We start from the raw sequence: 14662 nt of genomic DNA, 5'->3' as shown, positions 1-14662 counted from the left end.
ACAGACATGACTTTAACTATGGTGTTATAGCTACAGACATGACTTTAACTATGGTGTTATAGCTACAGACATGACTTTAACTATGGTGTTATAGCTACAGACATGACTTTAACTATTGTGTTATAGCTACAGACATGACTTTAACTCTAGTGTTATAGCTACAGACATGACTTTAACTATTGTGTTATAGCTACAGACATGACTTTAACTCTAGTGTTATAGCTACAGACATGACTTTAACTATTGTGTTATAGCTACAGACATGACTTTAACTCTAGTGTTATAGCTACAGACATGACTTTAACTATGGTGTTATAGCTACAGACATGACTTTAACTATTGTGTTATAGCTACAGACATGACTTTAACTCTAGTGTTATAGCTACAGACATGACTTTAACTATTGTGTTATAGCTACAGACATGACTTTAACTCTAGTGTTATAGCTACAGACATGACTTTAACTCTAGTGTTATAGCTACAGACATGACTTTAACTATTGTGTTATAGCTACAGACATGACTTTAACTCTAGTGTTATAGCTACAGACATGACTTTAACTATGGTGTTATAGCTACAGACATGACTTTAACTCTAGTGTTATAGCTACAGACATGACTTTAACTATGGTGTTATAGCTACAGACATGACTTTAACTATGGTGTATAGCTACAGACATGACTTTAACTATGGTGTATAGCTACAGACATGACTTTAACTATGGTGTTATAGCTACAGACATGACTTTAACTATGGTGTTATAGCTACAGACATGACTTTAACTATTGTGTTATAGCTACAGACATGACTTTAACTATTGTGTTATAGCTACAGACATGACTTTAACTATGGTGTTATAGCTACAGACATGACTTTAACTATTGTGTTATAGCTACAGACATGACTTTAACTCTAGTGTTATAGCTACAGACATGACTTTAACTATTGTGTTATAGCTACAGACATGACTTTAACTCTAGTGCTATAGCTACAGACATGACTTTAACTATTGTGTTATAGCTACAGACATGACTTTAACTCTAGTGTTATAGCTACAGACATGACTTTAACTATGGTGTTATAGCTACAGACATGACTTTAACTATGGTGTTATAGCTACAGACATGACTTTAACTATTGTGTTATAGCTACAGACATGACTTTAACTATGGTGTATAGCTACAGACATGACTTTAACTATGGTGTATATAGCTTATAGCAGACATGACTTTAACTATGGTGTTATAGCTACAGACATGACTTTAACTATGGTGTTATAGCTACAGACATGACTTTAACTATGGTGTTATAGCTACAGACATGACTTTAACTATGGTGTTATAGCTACAGACATGACTTTAACTATGGTGTTATAGCTACAGACATGACTTTAACTATGGTGTTATAGCTACAGACATGACTTTAACTATGGTGTATAGCTACAGACATGACTTTAACTATGGTGTATAGCTACAGACATGACTTTAACTATGGTGTTATAGCTACAGACATGACTTTAACTATGGTGTTATAGCTACAGACATGACTTTAACTATTGTGTTATAGCTACAGACATGACTTTAACTCTAGTGTTATAGCTACAGACATGACTTTAACTATTGTGTTATAGCTACAGACATGACTTTAACTATGGTGTTATAGCTACAGACATGACTTTAACTATGGTGTTATAGCTACAGACATGACTTTAACTATGGTGTTATAGCTACAGACATGACTTTAACTATTGTGTTATAGCTACAGACATGACTTTAACTCTAGTGTTATAGCTACAGACATGACTTTAACTATGGTGTTATAGCTACAGACATGACTTTAACTATGGTGTTATAGCTACAGACATGACTTTAACTATGGTGTTATAGCTACAGACATGACTTTAACTATGGTGTTATAGCTACAGACATGACTTTAACTATGGTGTTATAGCTACAGACATGACTTTAACTATGGTGTATAGCTACAGACATGACTTTAACTCTAGTGTTATAGCTACAGACATGACTTTAACTATTGTGTTATAGCTACAGACATGACTTTAACTCTAGTGTTATAGCTACAGACATGACTTTAACTATGGTGTTATAGCTACAGACATGACTTTAACTATGGTGTTATAGCTACAGACATGACTTTAACTATTGTGTTATAGCTACAGACATGACTTTAACTCTAGTGTTATAGCTACAGACATGACTTTAACTATTGTGTTATAGCTACAGACATGACTTTAACTCTAGTGTTATAGCTACAGACATGACTTTAACTCTAGTGTTATAGCTACAGACATGACTTTAACTCTAGTGTTATAGCTACAGACATGACTTTAACTCTAGTGTTATAGCTACAGACATGACTTTAACTATTGTGTTATAGCTACAGACATGACTTTAACTCTAGTGTTATAGCTACAGACATGACTTTAACTATGGTGTTATAGCTACAGACATGACTTTAACTATTGTGTTATAGCTACAGACATGACTTTAACTCTAGTGTTATAGCTACAGACATGACTTTAACTGTCTTTGTACTTTAAAAATAAACGTAAACACTTAACATAGGCCAGGCCCTGTTGTTACCTCACATCCATGGCCATTGGCTCAACTTACCCCATGACCATTGGCTCAACTTACCCCAAGGCAAACATTTAGACAAGATATATTCATTTGACTTGATGAAAATACGTTTTTTTTTTTGTCTAGAGACAAGGGTGGCTCAAATTACCCCTTTGGCCTAACTTACCCCACTCTCCCCTACTGCAGAACAATAAACTGTCCGCTGGTGTGGATGCTCGTCAATGTTTATAGTTACAGTATGTATAATTTATCGCTATAGTTATCGTCCTTGGTGTGTATGGCCCTTACAGTTTTTTCCCCATTTTAAAGGTATTCGAAGAAAGAAGTCTCAATATTTTTCAATGGCCATTTTGGGGCCAATTTGAGGGCTTTGTTTCTCTTCCTGTTCCCACCACTGCTCTGTCCTGTGTATAAATGCATTGGTTTCTCCTCACATCGTTACAAACCAAAAATCTCCAGCCACAGCATTCTTGACTAAAAACCGCACATTAAATTTGAACTCACGACACTGTTAAAACGGTCGCCTCCCTAAGATGATATGTTCTAGAGCACCAAGGCCACCATTTTAGTTTCTGGTTTATGATATGTTCTAGAACACTAAGCCACCATTTTAGTTGATGGTTTATGATATGTTCTAGAACACTAAGCCACCATTTTAGTTTCTGGTTTATGATATGTTCTAGAACACTAAGCCACTATTTTAGTTGCTGGTTTATGATATGTTCTAGAACACTAAGCCACTATTTTAGTTGCTGGTTTATGATATGTTCTAGAACACTAAGCCACTATTTTAGTTGCTGGTTTATGATATGTTCTAGAACACTAAGCCACCATTTTAGTTGCTGGTTTATGATATGTTCTAGAACACTAAGCCACCATTTTAGTTGCTGGTTTATGATAAGTTCTAGAACACTAAGGCCACCATTTTAGTTTCTGGTTTTAGATCCATAATGGGGACACAGACACATTGTTTAGATTTTTGTTCTAGAACACCAGTTAGCCTGGTCCCAGATCTATTTGTATTAACACCTATAATGTATGGTGACACTGTTCTAGAGAATTTAGATCATTTTGCTATCTCTTCAACATTTTGAGACCTTTGCTTTTGACATGGACTCTTCCTGTTCATGGACTCTTCCTGTTCATGGACTCTTCCTGTTCATGGACTCTGCCTGTTCATGGACTCTGCCTGTTCATGGACTCTGCCTGTTCATGGACTCTGCCTGTTCATGGACTCTGCCTGTTCATGGACTCTGCCTGTTCATGGACTCTTCCTGTTCATGGACTCTTCCTGTTCATGGACTCTGCCTGTTCATGGACTCTGCCTGTTCATGGACTCTGCCTGTTCATGGACTCTGCCTGTTCATGGACTCTGCCTGTTCATGGACTCTGCCTGTTCATGGACTCTTCCTGTTCATGGACTCTGCCTGTTCATGGACTCTGCCTGTTCATGGACTCTGCCTGTTCATGGACTCTGCCTGTTCATGTATGTGGATGATGCTGCCCTCTTGGTTTTACATTAGAATGAGAAGATATACTAAACTATATCAAATCCAAAACCATATGAAATCCATACCAAACCATATCAAATCCATATAAAATCCATACCAAACCATATCAAATCCATATGAAATCCATACCAAACCATTACCAAACCCATACCAAACCATATGAAATCCGTACCAAACCATATGAAATCCATACCAAACCATATGAAATCCATACCAAACCATATTAAGTCCATACCAAACCATATCAAACCATATGAAATCCGTACCAAACCATATGAAATCCATACCAAACCATATCAAATCCATATGAAATCCATACCAAACCATATCATATCCATATGAAATCCATACCAAACCATATCAAACCCATACCAAACCCATACCAAACCATATGAAATCCATACCAAACCATATTAAGTCCATACCAAACCATATCAAACCATATGAAATCCGTACCAAACCATATGAAATCCATACCAAACCATATCAAATCCATATGAAATCCATACCAAACCATATCAAATCCATATGAAATCCATACCAAACCATATCAAACCCATACCAAACCCATACCAAACCATATGAAATCCGTACCAAACCATATGAAATCCATACCAAACCATATCAAATCCATATCAAACCCATACCAAACCATATGAAATCTGTACCAAACCATATGAAATCCATACCAAACCATATGAAATCCATACCAAACCATATTAAGTCCATACCAAACCATATCAAACCATATGAAATCCGTACCAAACCATATGAAATCCATACCAAACCATATCAAATCCATACCAAACCATATGAAATCCGTACCAAACCATATGAAATCCGTTACCAAACCATATGAAATCCGTACCAAACCATATCAAATCCATACCAAACCATATGAAATCTGTACCAAACCATATCAAATGTATCCCATCTATAACAAACCATATAAAATCCATACCAAACCATATCAAATCCATACCAAACCATATGAAATCCGTACCAAACCATATGAAATCTGTACCAAACCATATCAAATGTATCCCATCTATAACAAACCATATAAAATCCATACCAAACCATATCAAATCCATACCAAACCATATCAAACCCATACCAAACCATATGAAATCTGTACCAAACAATATAAAATGTATCCCATCTATACCAAACCATATAAAATCCATACCAAACCATATCAAATCCATACCAAACCAAACCATATCAAATCCATAGCAAACCATATCAAATCCGTACCAAACCATCTGAAATCCGTACCAAACCATATCAAATCCATACCAAACCATATGAAATCCGTACCAAACCCATACCATACCAAACCATATCAAATCCATACCAAACCATATGAAATCCGTACCAAACCCATACCATACCAAACCATATCAAATCCATACCAAACCATATCAAATCCATACCAAACCATATCAAATCCATACCAAACCCATACCATACCAAACCATATCAAATCCATACCAAACCATATGAAATCCGTACCAAACCATATGAAATCTGTACCAAACCATATCAAATGTATCCCATCTATACCAAACCATATCAAATCCATACCAAACCCATACCATACCAAACCATATCAAATCCGTACCAAACCATATGAAATCTGTACCAAACATTATCAAATGTATCCCATCTATACCAAACCATATAAAATCCATACCAAACCCATACCAAACCATATCTTATCCTTACCAAACCATATCAAATCCGTACCAAACCATATATCTATCCCATCCATACCAAACCATATATCTATCCCCTCCATACCAAACCATATATCTATCCCCTCCATACCAAACCATATATCTATCCCCTCCATACCAAACCATATATCTATCCCCTCCATACCAAACCATATATCTATCCCATCCATACCAAACCATATATCTATCCCCTCCATACCAAAACATATATATATCCCATCCATACCAAACCATATATCTATCCCCTCCATACCAAACCATATATCTATCCCATCCATACCAAACCATATATCTATCCCCTCCATACCAAACCATATAACATCTATCCCATCCATACCAAACCATATATCTATCCCCTCCATACCAAACCATATATCTATCCCATCCATACCAAACCATATAACATCTATCCCATCCATACCAAACCATATATCTATCCCATCCATACCAAACCATATATCTATCCCATCCATACCAAACCATATATCTATCCCCTCCATACCAAACCATATAACATCTATCCCCTCCATACCAAACCATATATCTATCCCCTCCCTACCAAACCATATAACATCTATCCCCTCCATACCAAACCATATATCTATCCCATCCATACCAAACCATATATCTATCCCCTCCATACCAAACCATATATCTATCCCCTCCATACCAAACCATATATCTATCCCCTCCATACCAAACCATATAACATCTATCCCATCCATACCAAACCATATATCTATCCCATCCCCCCATACCAAACCCTATAATATCTATCCCATCCATACCAAACCATATATCTATACCATCCATACCAAACCATATATCTATCCCATCCATACCAAACCATATATCTATCCCATCCATACCAAACCATATATCTATCCCATCCATATCAAATCCACACCAAACCATATCAAATCCATACCTTAAGAAATGGTTTATGGGCAAAATGCTTTAAAACTGCACAGCCTAAAATAAAGTATAATTGCTTCAATTAACTTACTGTCACTTGGTAATCATTTTTTTCTTTTAACAGTTTCCTCCCTATTGTATTTGAGATGTATTTTGATTGATATGTGTATATATCCCCAATGGAAATACGTTTTAAAACTTTTTTTGTGTCATCCTCAATGAATTTAATGCCATTGTTCTGTATCCACGTGTGGTTGTATTGTGTTCAAAATGGTCAAATAAATCAACTAAAATATCAACAACAGGGTCTCCTCTCCATGTGCAGCAGGACATAGTGCTAAAGCCAATAGGATGAAACAGCTGCCAGTGGGTCTTTCACGCAAGGAAGGAAAACAACATGGTATTTTAAGTGTGTGTGTGTGTGTGTGTGTGTGTGTGTGTGTGTGTGTGTGTGTGTGTGTGTGTGTGAGAGAGAGAGAGTTTGTGTGTGTGAGAGAGAGAGAGAGAGAGAGAGAGAGAGAGAGAGAGAGAGAGTTTGTGTGTGAGAGAGAGAGAGTTTGTGTGTGTGTGTGTGTGAGTGAGTGAGGGGTGTGGTAGACATCTGACCTCTAAAAGTCGACTGTCTGTCAGACAGTCCGATGAATAACTGTAAGGGCTCCAAGTCCAACCTGTATACCTGATTCTCGGACAACCGAATACCCCCTTTGCTATCTACTTGTTATTTAAATTCTAAGTTTAAAATGACCCATGTTTAATTCAAGACAATTAAGGACAACATACATATATTCTGAAACATATAGCACCTACAAGTAGTATCCACCTTGTGAATTATTATAATAAAAGCAAGCAGCACAGAACTGGAAGAAACAACAGTGTCCAACTTTACCTTTACCAACTCTGCCCCGGCTTGTTCAGAGTGTTCTACTGTAACCTGATGTCAGAGTGTCCACTCCAGTCTGAGTTCCAGTACTTCTCCAGTCGCTTCTCTCAGCCCAGCTTGTCTGTCAGTCTGTCTCCTAGAGGGAGGTACCAACACGGAGAATGGGATGCCTGAGCTGCTTGGCAAATTTAGAATCCTCTCATAGCACAGGCTGTACTGTTGTTGTGGGGATGGGTTTCAGAGCATGCCTTTCTCCCTCCGTCCAAATAGACTGCGGTTGGGGGCTCACACTGAACAGCCACACCCACGTTATTAGATATCGACCAATAGGAGCTTGCAGGTGGGGTCCCTCACTCAAAGCAGTGGACAGCAGCTCAATGGAGACCCGTGCTGTTGGATGTGAGTTTTCAAAATAAACTCCCCTAGGTAGTCAGTAATGTGTGTCTCCTACAAACAAGCACACTTCTATTTTAACTCGCCTAATGGCACTTCATCTACCCAGGCCAAGAGAAATATAGTCCTCCCAGCAATAGAGGAAAACTGAAAAAAACAAATGACCAATCTCAAAACAGAAATACTGTACTTAAACAAGTTTGTTCAAACTAACAAAAAACCTTATTGACATAGTCAAAATAATATTCTGCATTAACCACGGCATTTCACTTTCACCGTGTTCCTAACACGGATAGAAAAGGAATTAGCAAAGAAAGGCTCCTTTTCCATTACACACGCAGACATCTGACTCCGAAAGGGATTATTGTTTAACTCTGCAGGCAAAAAAAACAAACACTGGACTAAAGCGTGACTACAAAAGAATGACTACATACTGCAGCGTACACAACAGAAAACTCTGAGCTGCCATAGCTGGTCTGCAGAAATGGACTGGCCATAGGACAGTTTGTGCAAATTCCAGATGGGCTGGTCCATTTTAGCCCAGGGGACCAGTCTAAATTACAGTTTTGTGCAAAATGATCATTATGTGGCTAATAATGGTGAGCCTCAAGGAAAAAAATGGGACGTTGTGTTAAAAATGCCCAGAAGGATTTTTGGTCCCATTCCGCCCCTGCAGGTCTGGGCAGCGACAGTATAAAGGGAAGAGTTAGCGTTACTTTACTGTGGTAAGGAAAGGCATACATTTAAAACATGTGAATGTAGGCTAGTTGAAGATCACTCTCTCTTGATTAGTACTAAGACTGCAAATCCTGTAGATGTTTGTTTCTACCTGTATAACTCCTTGTTCTACATCTTTGGGACATGCACTGTATTTTGGCCTGCAGGTAGTTAGCTTAGCGGTTAGAGCGTTGGGCCAGTAACCAAAAAGTCTCTCGTTCAAATACCCAAACAGACAAGGTAAAAAATAAATTAAAAACGTTTTTTTGTCAACACTTGAGCAAGCCACTTAACCCTAATTTCATCTAGGGGTGCCGTACCCTGTAAAACAATACATTTAGCTGTGACAATAAAAAAAAAACGTTTAGCTGTGACAATAAAAAAAAAAAAATCTAATCTGTTCCATGTCAACTTTCCCCATTGCTTATATTGTTAATTTGTCAAGAATGCCCTCTAGTGGTGAAAGGTGATCATCACATAATGGTTAGGTTTAGGAGAGCTCCAATTGGTGCTTTTATTACGTGCATATTTGATATTGGTGACGGAGCAGCTTGCAGGTATAATACTGTATAAAGTATTTTAAACATGTATGGCCCTTTTATAACGGAGGCTTTAAGTTAAAGTTTTACTTTGAGATTTTGTTGTAACTTTCCAAACCCAGGAGATTTTGTTGCATGTAGTGTTGCGTAATTTGCATAACTGAAAATATCTAAGTAGAAAAACATGTTTATCTAAGTAAGAAATATGTTAATCTAAGTATGACTGAATTCACTCCATAAACATTTCTCTATTGGAAGTGATACACAATCCTTAGGACTGTGCCAGTGGTGTTGACAGTGATGGCAAACTGCAAGTAATAGTTTTCAAGGTTTCCGTAGTGTAGTGGTTATCACGTTCGCCTCACACGCGAAAGGTCCCCGGTTCGAGACCGGGCGGAAACACATTTTAACAAAATTGACAGAGTCGATAACTGAAAATAAACTAACAAATTAATAGGACTACCGTATAGGCTACATAAATAGAACAGGCTTGATCATTTCCTTAAATAAAAAACAGCAGCAATGCAATGATAATATGGAAGTGGTTCCGATGAATCAGAGGCTAGGCTAGTTTACCACATTAGTCACAGGCTTTCATCAATGAGTGCATAGACTACAGCGTCCCCACAGTGACTATATGATGGTATCCGTGCTGGGTATTTGTAAATCATAAATCTGGACTACAGTATACATGAATTTAATGCATTATGTAACTCTGTGCTACTGTAGGTCAGTGTGGTTATTGGTTCCTATTGGCAGTATTAGTATAGTCTTCTATGCTACTGTAGGTCAGTGTGGTTATTGGTTCCTATTGGCAGTATTAGTATAGTCCTCCTATTGGCAGTATTAGTATAGTCTTCTATGCTACTGTAGGTCAGTGTGGTTATTGGTTCCTATTGGCAGTATTAGTATAGTCCTCTATGCTACTGTAGGTCAGTGTGGTTATTGGTTCCTATTGGCAGTATTAGTATAGTCTTCTATGCTACTGTAGGTCAGTGTGGTTATTGGTTCCTATTGGCAGTATTAGTATAGTCCTCCTATTGGCAGTATTAGTATAGTCCTCTATGCTACTGTAGGTCAGTGTGGTTATTGGTTCCTATTGGCAGTATTAGTATAGTCCTCTATGCTACTGTAGGTCAGTGTGGTTATTGGTTCCTATTGGCAGTATTAGTATAGTCCTCTGTGCTGCTCTCCTCTTGATCGAGAGTTCATAGACCTCAAACTGAGCTGGCCTCTTTCAGCAAGAAGGACCAATCACAACTTATCTTACTAGAATCCACATCCACAAAAGGATTACCTGTCGGTGTAGTAATGTATTGCACTATCCAAACAGTTACTATAGCGACGATTCGACTTTACTGCAAAGGTCTATGCAGTTTAGTGTGAAGTCCTGTCCCTTTGTATATATATATCAAGGATCAAATACGTTCCATATTTACTTGTCTCTGTGTATCCTTTCCCTTTCCTTACACATTTTTAATTTGTAAAGTAACAATTTGTTCTTAACTTACTTGCCTAGTTAAATAAATATGCGAACCCATCTGGCACTACAGACTTAATCAAACAAGTATTAGAAACAAATCTAAATCAAATGTCTGCAAATCAGTTAAGAACAAAATTCTTATTTACAATAACGCCTTGCCAAAAGGCAAAATGCCTCCTGCAGGACGGGGGCCTGGGATTAATACAAATACTTAAAAATATAGGACAAAAACACACATCACAACAAGAGGAACAACACTACATAAAGAGAGACCTAGGACAACAACACATGACAACACAGCATGGTAGCAGCACAACATGGTAGCAACACAAAACAGGGTACATACATTATTGGGCACAGACAACAGCACAAAGGGCAAGAAGGTAAAGACAATAATACATCACACAAAGCAGCCACATCTGTCAGTAAGAATGTCCATGATTGAGAGTCTTCGAATGAAGAGATTGAGATAAAACTGCCTAGTTTGACTGTTCCAGTCGCTAGCTGCAGTGAACTGAAAAGAGGAGCGACCCAGGGATGTGTGTGTGTTGGGGACCTTTAACAGAATGTGACTGGCAGAACGGGTGTTGTACTGTATGTGGAGAACAAGGGCTGCAGTAGACGTCTCAGATAGGAGGGAGTGAGGCCTAAGAGGGTTTTTATAAATAAGCATCAACCAGTGAGTCTTGTAACATAAATACAGAGAACCAGTTTACAGAGGAGTATCGAGTGCAGTGATGTGTCCTATAAGGAGCATTGGTGGCAAATCTGATAGGCCCGAATGGTAAAGAACATCTAGCCGCTGCTACACAGATGACATGGATAGGAACATGATGAAACAAACCAGGGTTATAGGGGGTGATTGACAGCGAGGACAAAAACGTGACATTCATCACTGGTTGGGCTTGAAACGTGACTTATCGATTGCTCAAACACACACTGGCTTCGGTTTGATTAGCAAGCTGTGTCTACTGTAGATATGCTGCCTGGCCGCAGACAGTTCAAGGGAAACCAGTTATCTACTGTCAAGCGTGTGCCAGATGAAACCTTATCTTACTGAATCTTTAACTGAATCTTCAGATACAAATTAGCTTTAAATTCAATTGGTCAAATCAGATTTTCCTCCACGAGACAATTCTAAAAGCCTCATTTATTGTCTACATAGATAAAGCTCACAGCGCAATTAGCTACTCAAAATGACTACGTTGTGTAGTTGCGTCACATTACACTGCGTTCCAGCCAGACTGAGCTACCGACAGAAAGAATATGTGAGGCAAGAGTAGCTTCTCTTGCATCACATGAGACACATGGTTCCACAACCAAAAGTCAAAAGGCTGTTGGCAACCATGACTAGAGTTTTTTTTTTTAGCATAGCAGTCAACCAGGCATTTTGCGTAGCTAGTTGCATTTTTCTCACAGACTATAAACTAGCCTTTATGGTCACTGTCAGGTTAACAGGTACTTCCATTTGAAGTGATCAAACAAAATGTAGGGCAACAGGGCAATGTGTCAACTCCTGTTGACCAGTTCCAGCTTACTTCTCCGCCGTGCCCCATGAAACTATCCCAAACTTCAGCACACACGCCCACGCAAACATATGCGCGCGCACACACACACAGCATAGAGGGTTAGAGCCGCTCCCATCCAGAGAGTGACCAGAGACAGGGGCCTCTGGTTCAACACAGGGGTGAGGGCAGTGTTTGCTGTGTCCACAGACTGGGGTTCGATGTCGGACCAATCAGTTAACATTTAACAGAGGGACCTCTGGAGCACGGGCATATCTTATGTTGCATCAGAGTTTGTATATTAGGTTGTATATAGGTTGTATGTAGGTTGTATATAGGTTGTATGGATCAAAATCACATCAGCACTACTGTACAGTAGCAGTATTTGCTGTATCAATATCCTAATTTCTATTATAAACTGGGTGGTGGGAGCCCTGAATGCTGATTGGCTGACAGCCGTGGTATATCAGACCATATGACAAAACATGTATTTTTACTGCTGTAATTACATTGGTAACCAGTTTATAACAGCAATAAGGCACCTCGGGGGTTTGTGGTATATGGCCAATATACCGCAGCTAAGGGCTGTGTCCAGGCACTCGGCGTTGCGTCGTGCTATGAACAGTCCTTAGCCGTGGTATATTGGCCATATACCACACCTCCTCGGGCCTTATTGCTTAAGAGTAGAACCAGCCCAGGATGTAATCCTAGCGGTGTAAACGTGTATTTTTCTGCAGATGATTGCATGAATTAACTTACTATACACGATAGAGATGTATGACCTCACTGATGTTTTAATCAGCTGTTGGAGCTGGAGTTTTTCAAGGAAGTTTGATTTCATTCCTAAATTTACAAGAATTTCAGCGGAATTGATCGCGCCTCTGGCATATACAGTCAATTCGGAACATATTCAGACCCCTTCCCCTTTTATAAAATTATGTTGAGTTATAAAATAAATAAAACATCTCATCAATCTACACACAATATCCCAAAATGAAAAAGCAAAATTAGGTTTGTAGACATTTTTGCAAATGTATTAACAATTTTAAAAACTGTAATAGCTTATTTACACAAGTACTCAAACTGTTTGCTAAGAGACTCAAAATTGAGCTCAGGTGCATCCTATTTCCATAAATTATCCTTGACATGTTTTACAACTCGATTGGAGTCCATCTGTGGGAAATTCAATTGATTTGACATGATTAGGAAAGGCACACACCTGTCTATATAAGGCATGTCAGAGCAAAAAACAATTGTCCGTAGAGCTCAGAAACAGGATTGTGTCAAGGCACAGATCTGGGGAAGGCTACCAAAACATTTCTGCAGCAGGTCCCTAAGAACACACTTGCCTCCATCATTCTTAAATGGAAGAAGTTTGGAACCAGCAAGACTCTTCCTAGAGCTGGCAGCCCAGCTCAATTTGGGCAATTGGGGGAGAAGGTCCTTGGTAAGGGAGGGGCTAAGAACTCGATTGTCACTCTGACAGAGCTGCAGAGTTCCTCTGTGGAGATGGGAAAACCTTTCAGAAGGACCACTATCTCTGCAGCCCTCTACCATTCAGGGCTTTATGATAGAGGGTCCAGACGGAAGGAAGCCAGTCCTCAGGAAAGGAACATGAGAGCCCGCTTGGAGGACTCTCAGATTATGAGAAACAAGACTCTCTGTTCTGATGAAACCAAGTTTGAATTCTTTGGCCTTAATGCCAAGCGTCACGTCTGGAGGAAACCTGGCACCATCCCTTACGGTGAAGCATGGTGGTGGCAGCATCATGCTGTGGGAATGTTTTTCAGCAGCAGGGACTGGGAGACTAGTCAGGATCGAGGGAAAGATGAATGGAGCATAAAGAGATCCTTGATAACAACCTGCTCCAGAGTGCTCAGTACCTCAGACTGGCGCGAAGGTTCACCCTCCAACAGCACAACGACCCTAAGCACACAGCCAAGACAAAGCAGGAGTAGCTTCAGGACAAGGCTCTGAATGTCCTTGAGTGGCCCAGCCAGGGCCCGGACTTGAACCTGATCGAACCTCTCTGGAGAGACCTGAAAATAGCTGTACAGCAACGCTCCCCATCCAACCTGACAGAGCGTCAGAGGATCTGCAGAGAAGAATGGGAGAAACTCCCCAAATACAAGTGTGCCAAGCTTTGTAGCGTCACAGCCAAGAAGACTCGAGGCTGTAATCGCTGCCAAAGGTGATTCAACAAAGTACTGAGTAAAGGGTCTGAATACTAATGTAAATGTGATATTTCTGTTTTTTCTTTGTCGTTATGGGGTATTATGTGTAAATTGATGAGAAGAATAAGGCTGTAACGTAACAAAATGTGGAAAAACACTTTCCAAATGCACCATTATTGCTCGCAAGTACACTAAATATACAAAAG

General features: G+C 39.1%; 1 protein-coding gene and 1 non-coding gene across 2 annotated transcripts in view; one reads left to right on the top strand and one right to left on the bottom strand.

Annotated features, from left to right (window-relative positions):
* Nucleotides 1-7847, bottom strand: part of LOC115124259 (KN motif and ankyrin repeat domain-containing protein 4-like) — a 39262-nt gene extending 31415 nt beyond the window's left edge. The window contains exon 1 of the mRNA XM_065005927.1: nucleotides 7652-7847. The gene's annotated coding sequence lies outside the window, so the exon portion shown is untranslated. The remainder of the gene's footprint in view (nucleotides 1-7651) is intronic.
* A 1776-nt stretch (nucleotides 7848-9623) lies between these two features.
* Nucleotides 9624-9696, top strand: trnav-cac (transfer RNA valine (anticodon CAC)). The gene has a single exon. It is a non-coding gene; the product is annotated as a tRNA-Val (tRNA).
* The last annotated feature ends 4966 nt before the right edge of the window (nucleotides 9697-14662 follow it).

The sequence above is a fragment of the Oncorhynchus nerka genome, linkage group LG20, assembly GCF_034236695.1.
Source record: "Oncorhynchus nerka isolate Pitt River linkage group LG20, Oner_Uvic_2.0, whole genome shotgun sequence".
NCBI classification, from domain to species: domain Eukaryota; kingdom Metazoa; phylum Chordata; class Actinopteri; order Salmoniformes; family Salmonidae; genus Oncorhynchus; species Oncorhynchus nerka.
This window is presented reverse-complemented; position numbering and strand designations above follow the sequence as displayed.